Genomic DNA, 25,658 nt, shown 5'->3' with positions numbered 1-25,658 from the left:
CTGTGTGGAAAAATCACACAGTGGTGATGTTCCATTAATCTTATCTACTGCTTAGAAAGGTGTAATTAAGAATTTTTACAATAAAGTCTGCAATTTGATGCAGTCATTTTAGCAACCAAAATCCACATAAGGCCAGTTAAATATTATTTATATGATCTGGCACCATGAGAAAAAATTTGTGCTGTACCAGCTCATTCCCACAAACCCACTCACAAGTTACTGCATTGATCTCCTTGTATTTGCTCTGGCAGTAAGCCTAATGATGCTGGAATTGAAACATTGTTCTCTTTATTGGGAATGTAAATAAATTGCTCTGCATTATTGAATCTATTGATTTTATTTGATGTTCTTCAGTGAATTGGAGGTCAAGGTGTCTTTTCTTTTTTGCTGTGTGCATCAGGGATCAGCTCAGTTTTTTTTTCTCTCTGTTTTGCTTTATCAGATCTTTTTTTTATAATGGCAGCATTTTCTTAAACTTTGTTTTAAAATGCACATATGCATTCCAAGTGAGATGACGGCATGGAAAAAGCTCCAAAATGCATTATACAGCATTGGGTAGCTGCCCAATGTAATATATATATATATATATATATATATATATATATATATATAATGGATTGCATACCAGTGCTGGTGCCACCCCAGAAGAGGAAGGAAGTACATCAGGATAGGAATCAAACTCACACTGAGGATAACTTTGAAGCACCTGCATGTAGTAGCACTAGCATATATGTGTATGTGGCCTCACATAGTTTTACCATAGTATTTTATAACATATGTGTATCACATACATGCATTTTAAAAAATATGCGTATGTTTACCAACATGCAAATGCATGCAGTGCTTGGAAGCCACATATTTCAATTCATTGAATACACATATTTTAACCTCCATTTAAAAAATGTACGTGCATATATTTTATGTGCAAAAATAATGTACGACTTGCTAGCATAAAGTTGGGAGTTATACGCGTGCATCAATGTATTTTAAAACATATGCGCATTAGTGAAACTACCAGTTTAATCAATTAGTCCACCAATTTGTCCAGTCTTTTCCCAGGTCATCAAGACCCTCCTAGTTCTTCATCCTAAATTCCCCCCATTTCAACCAGACCTCTCACCCAGTCACTACTACAAAATAAACACATTTAAAATCACTCACGCCAGATAATTAGCAGGTGTAGAAATATGTGAGTAAGTTGGAACATGTAAATACTTAAGAGACTTTTAAAATAGCAACATGTGAATGTAACTGTGATCCCACATGAGAATGCCCTTAGATTGTCCTTTTATTGCGTACGTATAATATGCTCACAAAAGAAAAAATACATGTATTTTAGACTTTTATAAAATGCGGACTATGTGAATTGAGGCTACTTATTAATTTTATAATAGCCTGCACAAAGTAGATGGCAAATACACACATAGTTATCACCAATTTTCAAAGCAAACTTACATGTACAAGTTTGCTTTGAAAATTATCCCACCAAAACAACCCTCATACAATTACACCTGCTAATTTGCAAATTTTCAGGAAAATTTACAAACATAGGTTTGAAAATGCAAAGTATGCACGTATCCCAGTTCCACCTCCAGGAACACCTCTGCATGTTTAGAAAACATATGCACATGCAGGACATATGTGAGGATGTTCAATTTCTGTTTCAATTTATTATTTGATTTATCGCATTTCAAACAAAAATAAAAAATGATGTACAATAACAGGCGTAATATGATAATGGTAAAAAAAACAGATAAACATCAATCAAACTAAACCTTGATAACAACAAATATAAAGCAATTAAAATATATGTTTACCCATATATCAGGTGGGCAATTTTTAAACAGACCTTTTCTCCAATAAAGCACTTGTTTTACCCAGGAAATGCCTTTTAAAATTATTTGGGCTATATGCAGGCTGTCTGTGATACCACGAAAGGAATACTGAATGTGACAGCCAGGTTCCCTGTGTCCTCCTACCTTAATTCCCATATCTTAAATCACTCCTCAGCATTCCAAACTTTGGAGATGGTTAATTATGGAGAAAGATAGCAGGCATGAATAAGCATTGTCTGACTGACAACACACTGCATGCTACTGTGAATTGTTAATATAGGAATCGAAATGCAAAGATTTTATCTAGCTGACTTTGAGAGGTTGCTGAACAAACCTTGAAGTTTGAAATTTCTCCACAGCAGACCAGCTAAATTTTGTATAGGCAAATTGTATCCTGCACAAAATTAAGTCAAACAAAAACAGGTAGTACTACTACTCAGAGTTTTTATTTAGTGCTGACTAGAGTTACGCAGGTTACTCTAGTCAGCAAAATAGGAGACTTAAATTTAACCAGACAGCTTTGCACAGTTAATTTTAGACCAATATACAGCCCAACTTTATTCGTGCTGAATATTGGTACAAAGTTAACTCTGCAAAGTTGTCCAATTATCTTTAACCACACACAGTGGACTGCATACCAGACTTGCAACTAATAGGGGACTGACAGGAAAGCACTGGAAAAGCAGCAGATTGCAATCAAAGACTACAGTAAGCCTGTGTGAGGTGCTTCTCAATTTCTTTGGGAACTGCTCTTTTAATTTCAGTACTAGCTGAGATGAATCTTCCTTACAAACGATGCTATGATATTTCTGTGCTATTTGATGAGTGATGATTATGAACTATTTCCGCTTAAAACACTTTCTCATATGGGCTGCAATCCATAGGAAGTCGGATTTAGCAGCCAGAAACAGATTCCCTGATATTCTAAGAGCAAAAGAGCAGAGTAATACAGACTGTGCTGACTGTAGTGAACAATTTTCTCCTCACTAGTTGACACAGAATACACAGGCAGGTCTGACCCTCACTCCTGTAACAAATCCCTGGATTTCAGCAGAGAGAAGGCATAATAAGGTACACATAGTCACATTTACTCTGTCATTGAGTGGACATATGTACTGTTGAAAAGCTGGTTCAAGTGTTTGGACAAATCTAAGGTTATGCTACAATACTCACCTTAAGTTGATCAGATTATGTTGACTTGCTGCATTTTACACATTATTGCACTGAGCAACAGTATTGCAGTTCACAGAGAGGAGCAGCTGGAAGCTGATCTTCCAGTTCCATCTGCTAGAGTCCAGGAAAATACAAAAAGGGATAATCAGGTTTGTAAATAAGTCCAAAAAATATGTTTTGCTGTAAGAAATATTTATATTTTGTGTGCCTCCCAACCACATAAGAAACTAGTGTTATTAAAGAGCATGACACAATGTATGGAGGCAATTTTGAATAGCTCATGTAGTTAAAAATTATTCATGTACTTTCATTGCACATACTTTGTAACTAAGGCCTAGATTCATTATTTTGTGATAAATATAGCAAAACTAGTCCCTGCGATTAAAAAGGGGTGTTGGGGGGGGGGGGGAGAGAGAGAGAGGAAAGCACCTCTGTAGAGGCTCAAAAAAAAGTTAACTGTTTATACCACTGTAAGAGAGGGCACTAATAACTAGGGATGTGAATCATGTGCCCGATCGTCTTAATGATCGAAATTGTCTGGCAGGAGAAGAAAATCATGTTTGGCACGATTTTTTAGTTAAAAAAATCGGTTTTTTCCGATTAGTGCGCACTAACGGGAGTTAGTGCGCGCTAACAGGAAGTTAGCGCGCACTAACCATTGTTAGTGCGCACTAACAGAAAATGTTACAATTTGACACTTTTCAGGTCAGTTAAGGTCAGTTTAAGAATGAATATGTATTCCTGTTGGCTGCCCTCTTATTTATTCATGTTACCAAGGCTCCCACTGACAGTATATGGGGGATGGGAAATGGAAACAGTTAGTAGCTTGACAAAAAAAGTAATGTGATCAGTCAATGTGACTAGAACTTGTGCCCTATCCCTGATTCCGGGAGTGTTGTGATCTTCCTGCATGCAGTGCCGTATCCCTGATACTGGGAGTGTTCTGATCTTCCTGCATGCAGTGCCCTATCCCTGATACCAGGGGTGTTGTGATCTTCCTGCATGCAGTGCCCTATCCCTAATACCAGGAGTGTTGTGATCTTCCTGCACACAGTGCCATATGCCTGATAATGGGAGTGTTGTGATCTTCCTGCACACAGTGCCCTAACCCTGATACCGGGAGTGTTGTGATCTTCCTGCATGCAGTGCCCTATCCCTGATACCAGGGGTGTTGTGATCTTCCTGCATGCAGTGCCCTAACCCTGATACCGGGGGTGTTGTGATCTTCCTTCACTCAGTGCCCTATCCCTGATACCGGGGGTGTTGTGATCTTCCTGCATGCAGTGCCCTAACCCTGATACCGGGAGTGTTGTGATCTTCCTGCATGCAGTGCCCTATCTCTGATACCAGGGGTGTTGTGATCTTCCTGCATTCAGTGCCCTATCCCTGATACTGGGAGTGTTGTGATCTTCCTGCACACACTAGTGCCCTAACCCTGATACTGGGAGTGTTGTGATCTTCCTGCATGCAGTGCCGTATCCCTGCTCAGTGCAAGAAGATCACAACACCCCCCGGTATCAGGGTTAGGGCACTGTGTGCAGGAAGATCACAACACCCCCGGTATCAGGGATAGGGCACTGAGTGAAGGAAGATCACAACACCCCCAGTATCAGGGTTAGGGCACTGTGTGCTGGAAGATCACAACACTCCCAGTATCAGGTATAGGGCACTGTGTGCAGGAAGATCACAACACTCCCAGTATCAGGGATAGGGCACTGTGATTAATAGTGTTTCAGTGCTTAAACTTTTTTCTAAAACCAAACTGATGTTGATCAATTAACAAATGAGCATCTTAATAACCTGATAATTGTTTTAACTCAACTGATTCAATCAGTTAGTGATGAAAAAGAGGGAGGATATTGGTCTGTAATTTAGGATATTGGAAGGATCTGAATTCTTTTTAGGTTTTGGATGAATGGAAGCTTGTTTTTAAACTTGTAGGAAGTGAGCCTAGATTAATTATTTGAGCTATTACTATTGCAATATCATCTTTCAGATTTTTTTAACAACATTGTAGGACAATCATTGAAAGGATATGATACTGGATTCATCTTCTGAAAGAGTTTTGCATTTTAATTCAGTGGGAGCAATTTCATGTTTATGTTTGACTTTCAAATTTGCAACATTGTGAATATTAGTTATTTTTGTTCACGTGGTCAAGACAATTTTGTCACCATGATCAGGTCATGTTCTTGAGATGGGAATCTCAGGATTTCTTCCCTAGTAGCTTACACTTCCATCTGGGGATAAATGGTGTTAGCAAGTGGGATTTCCTTCCCTACTCCCCCATAAAATCCAAAAATATATAGAACTATAAACAGGGCTGGCAGTAATCTATGAATTTTATTAAATTACACAACAATATCTTCCTACAAGATACTAAATAGCACATTTAACTTGTTGGGATATTAATCCCCCACAGGACATCACCATTCAAATAATAATAATAATAATAATGAACCTTTTGTGCTCCTTTTGTTCCCTTGCAGATATCTTCCTCTTTTCACCTTCCTCCTACTGTGATTCACAACTCACACATGTGTAGGAATGAAACCAGTCTTGTGGATGCTGCAAATTGTATAAGAGGAGAGGAATTGTTGTGTCTAAGCCAACCATTAACCACAGGATTTCTCTGCTTGCTGTCTGTGCCCTACTGGCCAGGTCTCCATCCCTCCTGGCAGAAGCTGAGCCATGCCACTTGGCCCACAATGTTTCCTGCCGGACCAGATTCCCTCCTCTATATTTGGTTTGCGGCTTCCTTGGGGGACCAAAGCTCTGCCTCTGCTTTGCCACTAGGTTCCACACTAGTAGCCCAAATCTCCACCGCTGCTGGATCCCTAGCCTTAGACTAAGATATCTTTCAGCGCACTGCCACTGAGTTCCCACTCCACCGGATCAAAGCTGGTTCACCACTCCACGACTGCTACTGCTGCAGAGTCCCAATGTTTCTCCCTGGCTGGGAATTTTCCATGTCCAATAATTGCAGCTTTGCTAGCCCTGTGACTTGCCCTTCTGCCCCCCCCGGCTGGGAGAGTTTTCTTTGCTCAGTGAATCATTCTGCATGGCAAAGTTCAGAGCCTGCATTCAGCTCTTCCTTTTTCATTTTAAACAAATGCACATCCCTAGTAGTTATAGCAACTTATTCTTGGCTGTGTGACCTCGCCACCTTGTTAGAGCAGAGGCAGGGCTGGAGGCAGCAGGCAGCAGCAGCAGGAGCTCTCTCCTGAGAGAGGAAACTACCGCTCAGTTTCCCTCACTTCTGATCCAGCTTTTTCCCCCTTCCCTGATGAATGCAGGCTTTTCTTTTCTTCCTCCTTTCCTGGTTGCTTGCTGCTGCTTTTTTTCTGTAGGCTACTCACCAGCCAGGGTACTGTTGCTGCCTCAGAAAGGTAAGGCTCCTTTTTTGCCATCTTTTTAGAAGCACCTTATGGAGTAGCAAGGACTGCTCTTCTCCATGCTGAGTAATAATTTGTGCATAGGGAGAGAGAGCAGGGCAGCAACCAAAGAGGAAAGTTTGTCTTAGGCACAGTAGCTGCTCCTTGCCCCAGTGTGGTTTGGGTGTGACCTCCCTTGCAAGCTCAGGCAGATGTAGCAGCAGCGCCTCAGCTTTTTCCACTCAAGCTGAACTGCTGCTTTTCTGAGGGAACCCAGGCTCTGGTTTTCTCATATTTCTGCCATTGCAGTTTTTTTTTTTTTGTTTGTTTTTTTAAACTTCTAGATTCCCCTCTGCCCTTGCTAGCCTTAGGGCTGCAAAAGCTGCTTCCCAAATGGGAAATAAAGGTTTTTCTCTGAGGGTTCATTTTCTTTCTTTTGGAGTTTTGTTTCTGTGTCTGAAACCCCATACTGAAACATGCCAAGGAAGGGACAAAAAGGGGTGAAGGAGGAAACTCCTACACTTTCTTTAAAAGGTGGCAAAGAGACAGCTCAGGAGAATGAACCTCTTTCCATTCACACCAACCTTGCTGGCTAAGGAGTCCGGTGAGGGAACTTGCCGTCCTCCCTTGCCCTGCACTCGCAGACAATCTCATAGGCTAGCCCCAAAACCAAAGCAGAAAGAGGCACATTTTCCTTCTGTCCCCTTTAAGACTGAAGAAGGGGGTAATTATGCTGTTTAAAGCCCCCCTGAGAGGCCCAAACAAGAGACACCACCGGCTAAGACGAAGGATGCAAACTGGGGAGAACAAACATCACTGGCGAAGACCTATCATTTTCCTCCTCCTCCCCCTTGGCTAACCCAGGAGGGACGTTACTCAGAGGAAAAAAGAAAAGCACCACCTGCTAAGATTTTTAGTTCTACCCCTCCCCCATGGCTAACCTGGGAAAGAGGCCAACCAGGGTCAGGGAGAACAACAACATCTAAACAAAACCCAAATTGGGGGAACTGTGGGCCGCAGAAAAAGACCCCCACAAGCTGAGAGTCCAGGTGAAGGGACTTTGAATCATCCTCCCTCCCCTATCAGACAGTACTCAAGAGGATAGGGTACAATGAGTCATCAGAGTCCATCCACACCTAACTCTTTGGTAGTAAGAGTCCATGCTGCTACTGACCCTCTGAGAGGAGAAAAACTCTACCACCTAGAGAATGGTAATCAGCAAGATTCCAAAACCTCTGGATACTGCACGACAAGCCTCTTGACATTCAAGGGGTACAGGAGGTGATACTCCTCCATGTCCCTGTCCTTATCGAGAGCCAGCAAAGAAATGGACTGATTCAAATGAAAATCCACGATCACCTTTTGCAAGAAAGATGGAACTATTCACAGCTGTAACTCCCCAGGAAAGAACATATGGCCCCCAGCATCCTTCCGCCCTACAAAATCCAGGCAAGGTTTCTACTCGTGCCACTTCTCTAGGCACATGGAAGCAGGTTGGGGGCTATGCCTGAATAAAGGGTTGCCACCCCTAGGAAATCCCACCCATGAGAAGCAAAGCATCCAAACCGGGATGCACCTGAGATGTACCCACTGAGTTCCAAATTAGGCACTGGGGGGGGGGGGGAGATCAGAAAGCATTTGGGGAGTAATGAGACCCCTTTCCGCATGGACTGGGAATCAAAGTCAAATGGCTTATACCCCGAATAATGCGCAAAACCATCTGGATCCCATGGTGAACAACTGCTGACATTTAGCCTCCAGAATAGGTTGTGGCACAGGCCAAACCTTCATAGAAGCACATGGAAGACCGGTGGCAGGCTGGTCAGGATGGGGGTCTACACTGCAGCTCCTCCCTTAGGTAGCACACACTCCTAACACTGGGCTTACTAGAAAGGTGCTGAAGCATATTTGATGCAGCCAACTGAGGTTTGTGCATATGCTCCCAGCTTGGGGCAGGAAAGCGTGGCAGGACAACTTCGGGTTGGAGACTCACCCGGCACCCGACCGCATCAAGTGTGGGCTGTGGCATCCCAGCGCTGAGCAACAGAATTGCTCTGCCTTTCCCAGTGCCTTTGCCCCCTGGCCCCTCTGCTTCACAGGATAAGAACATAACATAAGAACATAAGAACATGCCATACTGGGTCAGACCAAGGGTCCATCAAGCCCAGCATCCTGTTTCCAACAGTGGCCAATCCAGGCCATAAGACCTTGGCAAGTACCCAAAAACTAAGTCTATTCCATGTAACCATTGCTAATGGCAGTGGCTATTCTCTAAGTGAACTTAATAGCAGGTAATGGACTTCTCCTCCAAGAACTTATCCAATCCTTTTTTAAACACAGCTATACTAACTGCACTAACCACATTCTCTGGCAACAAATTCCAGAGTTTAATTGTGCGTTGAGTAAAAAAGAACTTTCTCCGATTAGTTTTAAATGTGCCCCATGCTAACTTCATGGAGTGCCCCCTAGTCTTTCTACTATCCGAAAGAGTAAATAACCGATTCACATCTACCCGTTCTAGACCTCTCATGATTTTAAACACCTCTATCATATCCCCCCTCAGTCGTCTCTTCTCCAGGCTGAAAAGTCCTAACCTCTTTAGTCTTTCCTCATAGGGGAGTTGTTCCATTCCCCTTATCATTTTGGTAGCCCTTCTCTGTACCTTCTCCATCGCAATTATATTTTTTTTGAGATGCGGTGACCAGAATTGTACACAGTATTCAAGGTGCGGTCACCATGGAGCGATACAGAGGCATTATGACATTTTCCGTTTTATTCATCATTCCTTTTCTAATAATTCCCAACATTCTGTTTGCTTTTTGGACTGCCGCAGCACACTGAACCGATGATTTCAATGTGTTATCCACTATGACGCCTAGATCTCTTTCTTGGGTTGTAGCACCTAATATGGAACCCAACATTGTGTAATTATAGCATGGGTTATTTTTCCCTATATGCATCACCTTGCACTTATCCACATTAAATTTCATCTGCCATTTGGATGCCCAATTTTCCAGTCTCACAAGGTCTTCCTGCAATTTATCACAATCTGCTTGTGATTTAACTACTCTGAACAATTTTGTGTCATCTGCAAATTTGATTATCTCACTCGTCGTATTTCTTTCCAGATCATTTATAAATATATTGAACAGTAAGGGTCCCAATACAGATCCCTGAGACACTCCACTGTCTACTCCCTTCCACTGAGAAAATTGCCCATTTAATCCTACTCTCTGTTTCCTGTCTTTTAGCCAGTTTGCAATCCACGAAAGGACATCGCCACCTATCCCATGACTTTTTCCTTTTCCTAGAAGCCTCTCATGAGGAACACTCTCGCTATCTTTTTCCTCATCACTCCCAGAACTACTGGCACCTGCCCTAGCATCTCGAAGTGGCCCAGCTACCTTACCTCCTCCCCGTTGGCCTCCATCTTCTCTCCAGTTAGAAACGCCAGCGGACGGGAGGGTCACGGGGTCAGGTAACGATCAAATTGAAGTAAGTATTTACCTGCCCAGTGGTTCTGTGGCTTAAGGAAACCCAGGAGAAGTGACCCGAAGTAGTGCTGGGCTGGGAATGCCTCAAGGAAGTGTCCTGAGTTGTTGTTTTTTGTTGGTTTTTTTTTTTAGCAAAGCAGCATGCCTCCTGCAGCCAGTGATGCCAGGCTGCATTAAAATAAAAGTGGCTAACAGCCTTGATTCTGATGGAGTGGCCCGATGCTTAAAAAATGTATTTGGGGCCTTGGCAGAAGAGGCTGCCTCCTGCTGCCAGTGGCCGCATTTAAAACCTAAAGCGGCGCATAGCCATGAGGCAAGATTGCATTTAAGGGGGGCCACGGGGGCCTGAGGAGCTCCCGACTGCCTGAAAAAAGGCAGAGCCACAATATGAAAGAGGTGATCGGCTGCAAAATCAGAAGAGGCCCTCCATCATCAGGAATCGCACTGCACCAGTACCTCTTCTTCCTTGATTTTTTTTTTTTTAATATTGATGCAGCAGACTAGCTCCTGACTGGAAACAAGGGATGCAGCGGTGACAGTGGCTTGTTCCTGCACCAGGGCTGCCCCCCACCTCTCCACTTCCTCTTCCCCGGGAGGGCAGCTCTGTGCCCTGCCGCTGTGATTCTGGAGATGCTGCAGTCAGCAGCATCGTCCCACGCTATGCCAAAGGAGGACAGCGGTGGCACTCTCCAGGGCTGGCAACAGCCACAGGATCCAGGAGGTCCCTAGTGCCGACCGTCCTCGCCATGGATCCCGGGGCTCCCCTCCTACCCGTCGACGCATAAATCCCAAATTGCAATTTACATGAAAAGAGAAGATGCCCTCCCTCTTCAGGAATCGTGCTGCGCCAGGTCCAGACAGGAAAAGGCTGGACAAAGGAGAGCCAGTGGGTTATGTTTCCCCACCGGTCCCTCCCCTTTGGCCGACATCATTGCGTCGCTCCCCCAGCCAATCGTGTGGCCCAACGCCGTGGCGCATCCCGATGAATTCATCGTGCCCGTCGCTGGATCGAGCGGGGGGAATGACGACAAAGCAGTGTGCCCCTGGCGTGATGGATAAGATCCCCACATGTGGCACTGGCAGAACGCGGTTGGCGCCAATACCCACGGCCATCGTTGGAGAGGAAGAATCCTCACCTCCACCTATTGGTAAGTCTGGCCTCGGCGTGGCGGTGGCAGCGCCCCCATGGATGCAGCGAGTGCCCGGTTATTCACTGCACCCATGCATCCGTGCTGGAGTGCCTTCCATTTGTTGTGTGTCCCCCACTACATGTGGGGGTCACATTAGTTTTCTTAGAAACTTGTAAGTCAGAGCAGGTTTTCTTCGCAACCCAGCCTTGGCACTTGCCAAACAGGATATAGTCCCTATTGTTTTGTCCAGTCGGAGTGGATCCACCTTTGATGGCCAGGCCTGGTGTGTTTGTTTCAAAACAGGCTGAAGCAGGTGTGGAGGCAGCAGGAAATCTCTCCTGATAGGAGAAACTACAGCTCAGATTCCCTCACTTCCTCTACAGCTTGCATCTAATTTTTATTGCTTGTTCCCTTTCCCTAAAGGAAACAGGCCTCCTTTTTTCTTCTTCCTTTCCCTTCCCCTTCTTCACTGTTTGCTACTGCTTTTTTTCCCTAGGCTGCTCACCAGCCAGAGTCCTGTTGCTGCCCCAGAAAGGTAAGGCTCTCTTTTTCCATCTTTTTAGGAACTCCTGGGTTAGCAAGGACTGTAACAACCAAAAAGCAAAGTTTGTTTTAGGCCCAGTAGCTGCTCCCTGCCCCAGTGTGGCTTGGGTGTGGCTCTCCCTGCAACCTCTAGCAGTTGAGGCAGCAGCTCCTCAGCTTTTTTTTTTACCCAAGTTGAACTGCTCCTGTTCTGACTGAAACTGCTTCCCAAGTGGGAAAGAAAGGTTTTCCTAGGAGGGTTCTTTTTCTTTCTTTTGGAGTTTTATTTCTTTGTCTTAAATCCCATACTAAAACATGCCAAGGAAGTGGAAAAAAGGCGTGAAAGAGGAAACTCCTAAGCCTCCCTTCAAAGTGGCAAAGAGACAACTCAGGGGCCAGAACCTCTTCTAAGTACACCATCCCTACTGTCTAAGGACTCGGGTGAAGGAACTTCTAGATGCCCTTCCCCTGCCCTTGCAAGTGGTCTCATAGGCTAGCCCCAAAGCCAAAGCAGGAAGAGATAAATCAGCCTCCTATCCCCTTCAAAATTGAAGACAGGATAGTCAAGATGTCTAAAGTCCCTGAGATGCCCAAACAAGAGGCAACACTGGCTAAGACCTTCGATCCCCTCTCCCTTCCCCATTGGCAAGAAGTAAATTGGGGGAACAAATGCCACCAACCAAGACCTACAGCTTCCTCTCCCTCCCCTTTGGATAACCCAGGAGGGACACCATTTGGAGGCAAAAGGAAATACATTACTTGTTGAGACCTTCAGTTCTGTCCCCCCCTCCTCCCTTAGCTTGTCTGGGAAGGAGATTAATCAGGAACAGAGTAATGAGAACCTCTAGGCAGAACCCAGATTGGAGGAACTATTGGTCTCAGAAGATAACCTCACAGGCCGAGAGCCCAGGTGAAGGGACATCAAAGAGTCCCCCTCCCCTGTCAGACTATTCGCAGGAGGCTATGGCCATAACAGATAATCAACTTCCATTAATCCAGTAGTAGTCAAAATATGAGACACCATTGATCCCCAGAATAGAGAAAAATCTTATCTCCTTGTACAAGGGAGTCCATTTCCCCCCAGTCAGCAAGGGGGTGAGAATCATTCATCCTAGAATATAGGGAGAGAGACAACTTGGCAGCTTCTAAATCTCAGGAAAGCCCCTCTGTGGTTACTTGTACCCCCTAGAAAAAAATTCATATCCCCTGTAGATGATTTCTCTTTCACTGCAGGAGAAGCCATAGAGAGTCAAATAGCAGTGGGTGTGACAGGGTATGAGGAAGCATTAGAGACTCCACTCCCTGAAGGCACAGGGCAGATTTCTCCCCTCCCACAAGGGAGAAGAAACCTATAGAGCCAAAATGGACCTCTGGAGATTACACCTGCTCTACAACTTGCCATTGGGGAACAATCATTGCTCCTCTCACAGGAATATTCCCTCCCAGTCGGGGAAGAGTCTACTGTAAATGTAAAGGATAAGCAGGTAAGATCAGAAGCTGTACAGGTGAGAAGTGACGTTCTAGAGCCTGATGTTGCCCTGAGTAATCTGGGCCTCCAAGTGGGATAAGAGAGGAGGTGGGGATAGCAATGCTCCCTGGGGGGAATGCATTAGGGCTGGAACCCTATGTCAAGACCCAAGAACCTCCCCCTTCTACCCTATTCTCAACTAATTAAACACAGGTACTGAAAGGCATAGAAACAGAGGGAGATAAGCAAATTGCTTTTTCATTACCCCCGGATAAGACAACCTACTTGATGAGGTGATGTAACAGAGGACGACTCAAGAACAGTGGGACCCCTAGAATAATTAATAGACCTCCATCAGGAGAACCTCATACCCATATAACGTTAGCTGGAGAGTGCTGATATTCAGTGCTGTTCAACAGAAGTGTGGCCACACATCTGGAACACCTCCAACCCCGACCTCTTCTTATATGGGAAAATTTTGTCCAGGCAACAATTTGCCTTAAAAAAATTTACCCAGAGGGGGAGAAATTTTAAAAAAATAGTTTTATCAGGTGCCTCCCAGAGTTGCCCAAATAAATCTTTTGAAGATAAACCTCTAAGCTTTATTTTTATTTAGTTTCACTGTTAATATACTTTTAACATTGACTGACTAGAATGAATATATTCACCAAAATACTTCATGATTATCATCCCTTTTGCTAAGCAGTTTTCTTCACCATACTCTTCATGTTTGAAAAAAACATGATCTCCCTTAATTCGACAATGTAAACATGGGCTGCTTGTAATTACCACAGCAGAAAATCACATTAGCTATCAAGATACTATTAGCACACACAACTTATGTCATGGGAATATGGTACAAAGCCTGACGTGCATGATTGTGTGCTATTGATCTCTGGTAATGTGAGTCTCTGTTAGGATAACCCAATATTTATGAACTCACATTCTGTCTTATATGAGCTTCTGGCAGTTCACATTTTTGTTCAGATTTCCAAATCTACTGTAAACCAGTTTTGATTATCTTATTAATTTTTTTTTAGCATATTATCCATAACTGCAGTGATATATAAAGGACTTATTTTTAAACAGATGCAGTTTCAAAAAGCTCAGCCTCCGATGGGAAGTGATAACAGTATTCATGAACTACAGATTTCTACAAAATACCTGCAGCATAACACTAGCAGCTGCCACTTTACCCATGTGGCTGTCATCCCTACCTTCTGGCCCCTTACCATACCTTACACCAGTGGTTCTCAACCTTTTCCCCATCGTGACACACCTGACAGACCATGCTCACATGTGTGACACACTGCTCATTACAATTTACGGCGGAAATAAAAAATAAAGGTCCAGTATTATTTTTATTGTTAAGAATGACACAAGGAAAAGATACATATTCTATCTGAACAGAAATTGCATAAACGATAAACATCCCACACCAAAACAGCACCAATTCCAGCACTTAACAGTAACACTGAAAATATTACACCAGGCCTTAAGACACCAATACATCTCCTATTACGAAAACGGACCAAGTTAGGCTGCTATAGAGCCCTACACAGAAACTACACGCCAGCAGAGAACCTCACCTGAATCACATGTGCTGACCCTCACCTAACAAAGAATAAAGAGACCAAAACGCATAACTAAAAGCATGTAGACAAAAAGTGAATTGGAAACCGCAACAAGCCAGAGTCTCTGTATGCAGTGCAACAAAAGAAAAAAAGAAACATCACCCATCCTTATAAAACAAATCAAGAAATATAAAATCAGTAGCAGTAAAACCATACTAACAAAAAGAACAGATTATTTCAAAACAGTGGAAGAATGGAATATTCAATAATTAAAAACTCATATCAAAAAATTCTAGATACCGATAAAATATTTTAAAATAGCAGACACAAAGACCCAGTAATGAAAAATAATAAGGATATAAGAAATGTTTTGCTCTGCATACCTGGGAACGTTTGATATCCAGGTGCCCTGAGATTGTTTTGAATTAGCAGGAGGAGGGGCGGTTTGCTTGGAACTTTCTCATCTCTCTCTCTTTCTCACACTGGCTCACAATCGCTCACATATACACATGCTTTTTCTCTCTCACTTATATAGGCTCTTAATTACACATTTACACACATACTGTCTATCTTTTCAGGCTTACACACACAGGCTTTCAATCGCACGCATACATGCTGTCCTTTTCTCTCACACACAGACTCTCATTCGCATGCTTACAAACATGCTGTCTTTATCTCACTTTCACACATGCTCTCAATCACATACTCACATGCTCCCTCACCTAAACCAGCTCTCAATCACACACAGACACACATGCTGTCTTTATCTCACTTTCACACATGCTCTCAATCGCATACTCACATGCTCCCTCACCTAAACCAGCTCTCAATCACACACAGACACACATGCTCTCAATCACTTAATCACATGCTCCCTCACCTAAATCAGATCTCATTCACACACAAACACACATGCTCTCTCTTTCTCTCATTTACACACAGGCTCTCAATCACATACTCACATGCTCTCTTACCTAAACCAGCTCTCAATCACATACATATTCTTTCACATGTACAGGCTCTCAATCATTCACATACATGCTATCTCACTCACACACACAGGATCTCAAACACACATGCTTGCTCATTCACTCACTCTCCCCCCTCCCCCGAAGTAGCGGCAGCAGCCTCCTCCACTTCTAAGCCTAAAGACAGCAGCAATCTACTTCATTTTCAGCCCTCGCAGCAAGGAGTCCCATTGGCCATGGGGGCTGACAACATTCTTCGTTTTTCTCTGAGCCACGCTGCTCATTCCTTAGGCTGCACCTCTCTTTTCCCGCGCACACACCCGCTGATCACCACTTCTTCTGGGCCACGGGGGGGGGGGGGGGGCAGGAAGAAGAGAGCATGCCGGTGCCATTGACTCCTGCTCTCCTGCTGCGTTCCACACGGGCTTTCAGTGTTTTAAGCCTGGTGTAGGACCTATCTTGCTCGGGTAGGGGGAGCAGCTGGGTCAGCAGGGGACCAGGAAGTGTGGCGACACACCTGCGTGTGCTTGATGACACACTGGTGTGTTGCGACACACCGGTTGAGAACCACTGCCTTAGACCAAATTATGCATTCGTTTTGTAAACATGGAAAACACAGAATCTGTCATTGGTATAATAAGGCTGCAGCTTTTATTTAACACATCATGAAAAACTTTCCTGGGTACCCAAGCTGTTATGATGTGTCCACTGCTGCCCGGCGTAGGGACCAAGCAATGAAGCCTTATTCCATGGGCCCCCCGCCTTGTCCCCAAGCAAGGGGGCCCCGACCATCGGCACATTCCGCGCCTCCACCTGTTTGCACCACCCAAGGCGCTGATCGGCTACCATGCCGTCCTGCCACCGGCACCACTTGCAATATGCCCAACTGTCCCGGGTAACTGCCCCCTCCCTCTCAGCTGCGACATTAACCCCAACAATGAATAACATTTTGAACTGCACTAACTACCATAAGTATGCTGTCTGCTGAATATGTTAACCTGTTATAACAATGTATACGTAATAATATTGCAAGCTTAACATAATACACGGCGTTATTCTTCTCTTCGAGCATCCACTCTTTAAAGACATTCTCAACTTTTCACGCTAAATTAATTCCGCAGGTGGGTGGGTGGGTTTTGCCGCCGTGCAATCAAAAGGGGCTCTTGGGCCTCCATCGTGGCCCTTTAAAGGGTCGATGACATCATCAGCCGGCACCGCCGATGTTCCCTCTAGGCACTGAAGCCCAGGGCAAGGTTAAGCGCCATGTCATCATGTTCGTGGGGGGGGGGGACCCGATTGCAAATCGCGCGCTGATGCTTCCGCCCTCATCGCCGCGTGCCTCTCCTCCCCCCTTCCCATCATACCGCTGTCCTTCGTGGGGGCCGGCGCATCAGTTAAGGGTGGGCTCTGGCCAGGAAGCGAAGGCCCACCTATTAACACTAGCAGCCGCCACTTTATCCACGTGGCTGTCGTCCCTACCTTCTGGCCCCTTACTGTGCCTTAGACCAAATTATGCATTCATTTTGTAAACATGGAAAACACAGAAACTATTGTTGGTATAATAAGGCTGCAGCTTTTATTTAACACATCAAGAAAAACTTCCCTGGGTACCCAAGGCAGTATGATGTTCTCCACTGCTGCCCGCTGTAGGGACCAAGCAAGGAAGCCTTACCCATAGGCCCCCCACCTTGTCCCCAAGCAAGTGGGCCCCGACCATCAGCACATTCCGTGCCCCCTTTTTACACTGCCCATGGCGCTGATTGGCTACCATGCCATCCTGTGATGTCACCAGCACCACTTGCAATATGCCCAACCGGCCTGGATAACCAACAAGACATGAGGCAGGGGGGACCCTTGCCTCGTGTCCCCCCAACTAATGAATAGGCTGTGGCCTGTATCTTTTTTTTTTTTTGTCATACTATGCCCCTATGGCATCCTGTAGAGCATTATTAAATATATCGTAACCGTCACTGAGCACAGGTCCTTACCCACAGGTCCTTGTCCCCCAGACATATTATTACATCCGGAGCAGTCCTCAAGTCCCTCGGGTGCCGTAGTAGGTACAATAACTGTTCCCAACGCATGCCGAGCTTTCCTATTCACGTGACAACCCACTCTTGCGGTGCCAGTCCTAAGTGTGGTCCATAGGATCATCTGTGTACTCTCTTAGCGGCCCACCATATATAGGAGTGCCAATGATCCAAGCTAAATGCTTAGCCCATGGCAGATTTGCAAGATATAATTAAGAATTTTGGTTACATGTGGTCACTTTAACCAAACGGATATAGGTATTGACCGCATTAGATCACCATCGTCCAATTCTCTTTATCATAGCTGCTTGAAGTCCAGCTTGCCAGCATGGGTGCTGCTGGTACATGCTTACGAAACAAATGACATTTAGTATGAGATAAGGCATCTGCAGCACCATTACATACCCCAGGCACATGCCTAGCTCGCAATGTTGTATTATTTTGCAAGGCCTCTAACATTACTCCCCTCAGGAGATTTACAACCTTCAGGCACTTGGCCAATTGTGAGTTCAATACCTGATCCACCGCTTGTTGTCGCACCAAAATATTATGTGCTTGTTCCTGAGTCTGTTGCTCCATAATACTAGCGCCACCCAGATAGGGAAAAGCTCCAAATGTTATGTTCTTTGTGAGTCCTATAGTAACCCATTCCACTGGCCATGGTTCTGCAAACCATGCACCTTGGCAAAATGCCCCAAAACCCTAGACTCCTGATGCATCAGTATGAATATCCAGATCTTTGCTGGAAAGTGGTGGCCCTTGTATGACGGATACGCCATTGAAGTTGCTGAGAAATGAGCTAAATACCTTAAAATCCACACTTATATCCTTTGAAACTCTTAGGAAATGATGGTGTCACTGTATCCTGACTGTGACCACTGATAGTCTTCTCATTAAGGCTCTTCCCATGGGAATAACCCGACATGCAAAGCTCAAGATTCTCAGGATGGATTGTGCAACCCGTAGCATTATCTTCTTTGCTGATGCCGCTTGCTGTATATCCTGCAGAGTTTTTTTACCTTTTTTTGTGGAACCTGGCTCCCATCTTGTTAGAATCCAGCTCGATGCAAAGGAAGGAAATGATCGTTGCTGGACCTTCAGTTTTTCTATGTGCCAAAGGAACACCGAATTCCTCGGTGATGGACTGGAATTCTCTTAGCAATTGGTAGCAGGCGTTTTAATCTCTTGGCCCCATGAAGGTATTTTTTGGGCACTTCATCAGTGGGTGTGGAGCATGCTGAACACTTATGCATAAATTTGCAATCTTGGAATATGCATGCTGTTTTGTTATAACGCCAGAATGTGTTGTCCTGAGACTGCACATGCCTATCTAAATGCCTGCTGGGAGATGACCTTCTTGGGTTTGTTGAGTGTATTCTTTGATCCGCCGTTTTGTGTGTCATCTGCTGTATTCAGCGGCTGACTTCTTGAGTTCCCCATGCCATGAACCAATTCTCTTCCATTTTGTCCTGGAATTTCTCATCATAGTTGAGCCAGGCCCAATCTTTGTGCTCTTGGTATGCTTGGAGGATGTTGACTGCGTAAGTTAACATGGGACCATATTGTGAAGGGTCCCTATGTCCCTCCACACTTGTCATGTAAAGAAACACCTTTATCCAGTTAATAATGTTCTTTGGAATCCTCGTCTCCTTTTCTGTCGATGCCGATCTATCCTTCGATTTCTTTCTGTCCTCAGATCTGCGTCATCCATGCAGGATACTGAAAATATCTATGTATTTTCTGTTTTGAATTCTTTTGCGCAGTTGCTTGGGCACACCTTCCCATAGTCCTGATAGGGTGGTGAGTGTGGGTGGGCCTCTGGAGTCCTTGTCTACTGCCTTAGACGTCAGTTGTGAGTTACTGCAGCTTGCGGATTCTGAAGATGATGTGGAAGAAGAGCTTGAACTTGCATTAACTTGTGAGGCAATACAATGCGCCGGCACTCCTTCTTGATTAGGAAAGGCTCCTTGTGGTGGTGCCGGCCAAGGACACCAAGGCAACTGATAGAAGCTTTGGCTGCTCATTCCTCCATATGTCACATAATCCCCTAGCCTCCCCACTTGGTTCCATCCTGGGAATGGGCCGGGAACGCTGTGGCCCCATGGTGCTCTCGGATGCCAGCACTGTCAAAGTTCTGCCATGTAGGGTATGGCTGACTGCCGTGTCCATGCTGTCCTTGGATCCAACCAGAAGACGACAGGGATGGCTCTCCGTTCGGTGGACACGGGTACCCATCGATGCCCATAGGTCTTTGATAATTGCTCTGGCTGGCCTGCAGTTGCATGCCTTCGAGGGGGCTCTGGTGTGGTCTATGAGAAGCCGTCACCTTCTCCAAGTTGTGCTACAGTGGCCCCAACTCCATTGCCTCTTCCACCCTTGTCTCCGTAGTGCACCCAGCATCTGACATTGCCTTGCTTGCATTAGGTTCAGCAGGATTGGTCGCCTGTTGCTGTGACACCTCTCGACTGGAACCTCGTTCGCCGCAAGTCTTTTTCCGACTGTTTGCCGCTCTTGTTCATTTTTCGCACCGCATACTCTCTGTATTTGTATTGCCTTCCATATTTCTTTCTTTTGCAGTCGTTGAACACACTGCATGTAGTTTGCATCCTGTTTATTCTGCCTATGCCAAGGTGCTTGCAGGAGTGTTAGTGGCTGGACCAGAAGGTTTTTTTTGTTTTTTTTTAATATACCCGCAATTGCCACCAGCCCTCTCTAAACCTTCTGCCCCCCCCCCCCCCTATTTTTTTTCATTTGAATGGGGGGCAGCTCAACCCCAACTATTGCCCCAGCTATTTGCTTTGGCTCCTATGCTTTTTCGGACTTCCCACAATAGCTAAAATATTTATTTATTTATTTATTTATTTAAAGTAAGTTTGGCTAGTATCCACTTTCATCTTCCCTCTCTGTTTCCCAAAGATGGCTTCTAACTCACAGCCCCTGGTACTCTAAGAACAAACACCTCACTGGTGAAGTCACAAGGCACAGGTACTAATCTATTTATTTTTAAATATATGTGCCTGTTGCTAGTTCTACCTGCTCTCTTATTTTTTATTTATTTATTTTTTAATTGGGGATTTGAACCAGCAGTCTATTGCCGCAGCCCTTTCTCCCTACTGCCATGGTCCTGGCTCCGCCCCCCCCCCAATTACTTTTCTTTTTTTTTATTTCTACCACGTGGCCCTTGGGTCTGATTTTCTCCTTCTCACCAAACTCTGCACCCTTGCGATCCCTCTTCCCTGGGCTGCCTTGGACTCCCCAGTCAAACAAAGTAGATTGCCTCCTCCTGATCCGTGACTCCCACACCTCCCAACTCCAGCAACCCTCTGTCCCCTTTGCCCTCCAAACATGCTTGCAAACCCGCAAAAATGGACCCGCGCTGTTCCCCTCTCTCTCCCTACTTCCCTTTCTTGAATTTACTCCCCTCCGGTCAGCTTGAATCATGCGACTTGCAAAAACTCTCTCGGTTGCGTGTCGGGTGTCCGCTGCATGGCCCTTACGCTGAAGGTCCCGATGCTGTCGGTGGCTCCCGTTGCCGGCACATGATCAAAAGGGGCTCTCGGGCCTCAATCATGACCCTTTAAAGGGCCGATGATGTCATCGGCCCGCGCCACCAATGCTCCCTCTAGGTGCCGAAACCCGTGATGAGGCTTAGCGACACATCATCATGCTCGCGCGGGGGGGGGGGTGGCCCAATCACAAATTGCGTGCTCCCGCCTGCATCGCCACACGCCTCTCCTCTCCCCCCCCCCTTCCCTTCATGCCCCCCTCCTTTGTGGGGGCCAGTGCCTTGGTTAAGGGGGGGCTCTGGCCAGGAGATGCAGGCCCACCTATTTCTTCATTTAAGAACACCATCTATTTAATGAGCAGAAGGCAACATCTAAGTTTTGCACACTTTAGGAAACAAACTGTGTTTCCATATTTTGAAATGGGTACTTTTTAAAATATCTGTGTGCAGTTTTGCTTACTTTTGAAATTATAGTCTCAACGGAATATCTAAGAAAGAGACGTTCTCACCCTCCCTTTTAAAGACAGGCCAAAAATCATGTTGAGTTTGAATTATCATAAAAATGTGTGATTGGGATCATGCAAGTTCAGACTCACATCAGGTCATATTAGTCTAGGGCTTCAATTGAGTCAAGAACCTAAGGCTCGCAGGGCACTGAATTGTAATCTGAACCAGCTCACCAGTTTTAGCTTGTGGCAATTTGTACTACTTTTGTGATGTGAACAATAAGGTGAGACCCTACTGTGGATAATTATTTGTTTGTAATTACTATGGCTGTCTTCCTGGTTTTATGGGATTTCACTAAGAATTAGTATGTTCTTTAGTACATAAAAATTATCCTTATTGTAGAAAGCAGTGTGTAGGAATAATGACTAGGATATTAAATTCTTGCAAACTAACTGTTTTAGCCTTAGTTGAAACATATCATAGTAATTGAAGTGTATATTCTAGAATAAATTATGGCTATTTATGCTAAAACAGATAAAATGGTCTCTTTTCATGAAATAGCAGTGAAATGAAAACAATAGTTAATGTTGCTCCCTGGTGACTCAGAAATATTTTCTCACATTCTTGGAACAAAGTCCTTTGATACATTGTTTTGATTTAGTATTCTGTCACTCACGATTATGGTAGAATTCCATTTCCTGCAAAACTTTTATTCATATTAACATGAAACTCTATTTTCTTAAAAGCGATTTCCTTTAAACAGTTTTACATGTTTCAAAATTGTTGTAAATAATGTAATAGTATTGGGAAGATTTAGATGGAGTAGGATTATAAGTCCCACAACAGGAATGATTATGAAGGACTCTAATTAAAGTGTATCTATATATCTATATTTATATATACATATAATCTATTTAATAGCCCTGTTGCACACTTTGTCTTAGGAACAATCTCAGTGTGTGAAATTTAGGTTAGAAAGCAACTTCCACTACTCACTGTGACCATAAACAAGTCTAATTGCACTCTAATCAGTTTTTATGACCTTAAAGTCAGGAACCTTGAACTTGGATGATTTAATTTTAGAGCCACCAGTTTTCAAGAAATTTTATTGCGTAAGTCTCTGCAGATGGTACCAAATTCATGGTGTTTCTGGCAATTGCAGCAGCACTAAGATTTCTATGATCCTTGCATGGATTTTTATATAGAAACTGTTCTGCTACTGCAGTTGCTGGAAGCATCAGGTAGTCAGCATTGATGGCAGTAGTAAGCTGCTCTCTGGCTCAACAACTTGATAATTAAAAATCCCTGAAAAGCCAATAGCTCTACTTGTACGGTAGCAATATGGGTTCAATACACTCAAAAAATTATTAAACAGGAGAGCGTGCAGAGTCAAAGATATTAAAGTACTGCAATAGTATCAGAAAAAGGCTAAACAGAGCAAAGGTGACCATTCCCTTTCTCCCCTTGAGCATCATCAGCCTCCTTCACCTAAAGGAAAAGAAAGACACATCATGTCCAGATGTGAATTGAATAATTGGCCATAGCTTTTTTTCAATGACTAACATGGGAATCTAATATATGTATTCAAGTGCCTGAGCCTCTGTCCCTTCTTTGCGCAACAGCTCACTGAGCATCATCCTTAGGGTCATCAGTAGTGATGTGTCTTGTTCCAGTTGCCCAAGTGGCCCTCCCAAGGCCCTGGCTTGGTGGTAGGATTTGCTTCTGCTGAAGGAAGTATCCCAAGACCTGCATCTCAAGCCATTAGAATAGAATATACAGGCAGATAAAGAACATGAGAACCATCTTGTCTACTCTTTTATCCTTTCTTTTTGAACTACTTTAGAGTCCAATCATTAGGGATATTCATTCATTTTTAAACGTGGGTAATCCAAACTGAAACAGCCCATTTTATCGAAAATGAATTCAGTGTCCCTGTGAAACCCAAATGATTTTAGTTGTTTTTCATTTTGGTAACCAGTGCACATTATTAGCAAATAATGTACATTCTTTGCTGAGAAATTTAAAAATGCACACATACAGCTGGACTGAGCCAAGCCCAACTATGGCTTTCTCTGGCCCCTTGAGGCCCCATCCCCACCAAGACACTGGGGCCATGTTTTATTCAGCTGGGCTGAGCCAAGCCTATGCAGAGTCTTTCTGGGACCCTCTAACTCCCATTCCTATCCCCAGAAATCAGCCTGATCTCCTTCTGGCCTTCACTTACCCCTTCTATGGGTGTAAGTGAGGGCTAGAAAGATAAAGGGGCTTAAGTGATCCCATCTTGCTTTTAGCCCACCAAAACCTTTTTTTTTAAAAGGCATCTGGATCTGAGACTGGGGCCAGTGATATCAAAATGGCACCAGTTTCTAGGCCAGCCAGTATCATTTACTTGTATGACTGTATGAATGTACAAGAATTTGGCTCTGTGTAGCCCTGAAATCAGCTTAATTTAGAGTATCTTGGCCCCAGCATCTTGGTGGGGGCAGAGAGGCTGGAAGGGCCCAAAAAGCAGCTTTTTAAAAAAATATATATATATATATTTATTTTGGTTTGGCAAATAAACCAAAATAAATATTAAAACAAAATGAACATAAGAGCATTAAAAATTACTATGCTGGTTAGCCAAAGGCGCGACTTTCCTCTTACGATTTCCCTGCAAATGCGTTATAAAATATGTAGGAAATACCTATATCTTTTTCCTACCCGAACAGTTGAGACAGTTTCTAGAAGGAAGGACATAACCAGGTATTATTGGGGGTAATAATAGGGTTCCTGTCAGCAGCAATGTTATAGTTATTTCCTCTTATCTCCTTGTATTTTCTGTTTTCCTCCCCCCATAATTTCCAATGTAATACAGCAAATGTTTTTCCTTACCATATAATTGGATTATATATGGGAGAAGTGATATGTTGATATCTTTTTCTTTGAATTTGTTTTCTGTATTTCCTTACAAAGTGTTCTTTGTTAATAATTTGAAAAAACAATTAAAAAAAAAAAATTACTATGCTGGAAGGTCCACCGAGTCCAGCATCCTGTGGCTAATCCAGTTCACAAGTTCCTGGCAAATCCCATTAAGTAGATCTAATTCCTATTACTCACTTCAAGGGATAGCAGTAGCTTGGCTAATAATGTGCTATGGATTTTCTTGTCCAGGAACTTGTTCAAACCTCCTTTAAACCCCACTATGCTAGTTGCCTTGACCACATCTTCCGGCAACAGATTCCACACCTTGATAGTGCGCTGAGTGGAAATATACTTTCTATGATATCTTTTGAATCTGCTGGTTGTTAGTTTTATGGAGTGTCTCCTGGGTTTAGTATATATTTTTTATAACTCTTTATTAAAGTAGTTTAAACTTTGTGTTCATACATAATAAAATAGCAATTATATCCACAACTTGCATTGGCGTACAGAAGGCAAACATATTTGTCATGACAAAAACCAGGATCATAATACATCAAGTGGAGGCATATAATGAGAAAAGAAGACAGAGAATCTTTCAGAGAAATTCTCCCCATTATGCACACAAGGCATTGACAGGGGAATCCTATGAAATTGATGATAAATACCCCAAACAGATTCACACCTGAAAAGTTGCCCTTTCAAATCATATCAGTTTTTCAAGGTCATCCCCAGTTTAGATTTTGTACTTTCCAGTGTTCCAAACTGGTGTTAAATTTCCAGAAGGTCACTATAGTGAACTGGGCTGCCAGCGGTAGTTGGCCCACCAATGTATGGAACTTCCTAGGTACAAGTGAGCCACTCCATCTTCCCAGGAGACCCAGTAGAGACATGACACATACAAGGAGGCCAAGGATATCCAAAACCTCCTGAGTGACCAGAGCCACTTCGCTTCAGGACAGTGCCACCACATATGTTTATAGGTACCTAGCATTCCACAACCTCTCCAGGTACAAAGAGCTAGAGCCTAGGAAAACCCTGAAATAAAATTGAGGGGAGCAATAGAGTTCTAAGCAGGAGCTTAACCATAAGCTCTGTTTTCTCTAGCACAGATGGTAGTATGGTGTTCCACATTCTATATGACTTTCTAGTCACCAGCTCTTCATGCAAAACAGCAATTAAGGGGGGGGGGGATCTTTACCATTCTTTCAAGTAAGTATGCCCCTATATATTTTGG

This window comes from Rhinatrema bivittatum, chromosome 3 (assembly GCF_901001135.1).
Source record: "Rhinatrema bivittatum chromosome 3, aRhiBiv1.1, whole genome shotgun sequence".
Lineage (NCBI taxonomy): Eukaryota > Metazoa > Chordata > Amphibia > Gymnophiona > Rhinatrematidae > Rhinatrema > Rhinatrema bivittatum.
This window is presented reverse-complemented; position numbering follows the sequence as displayed.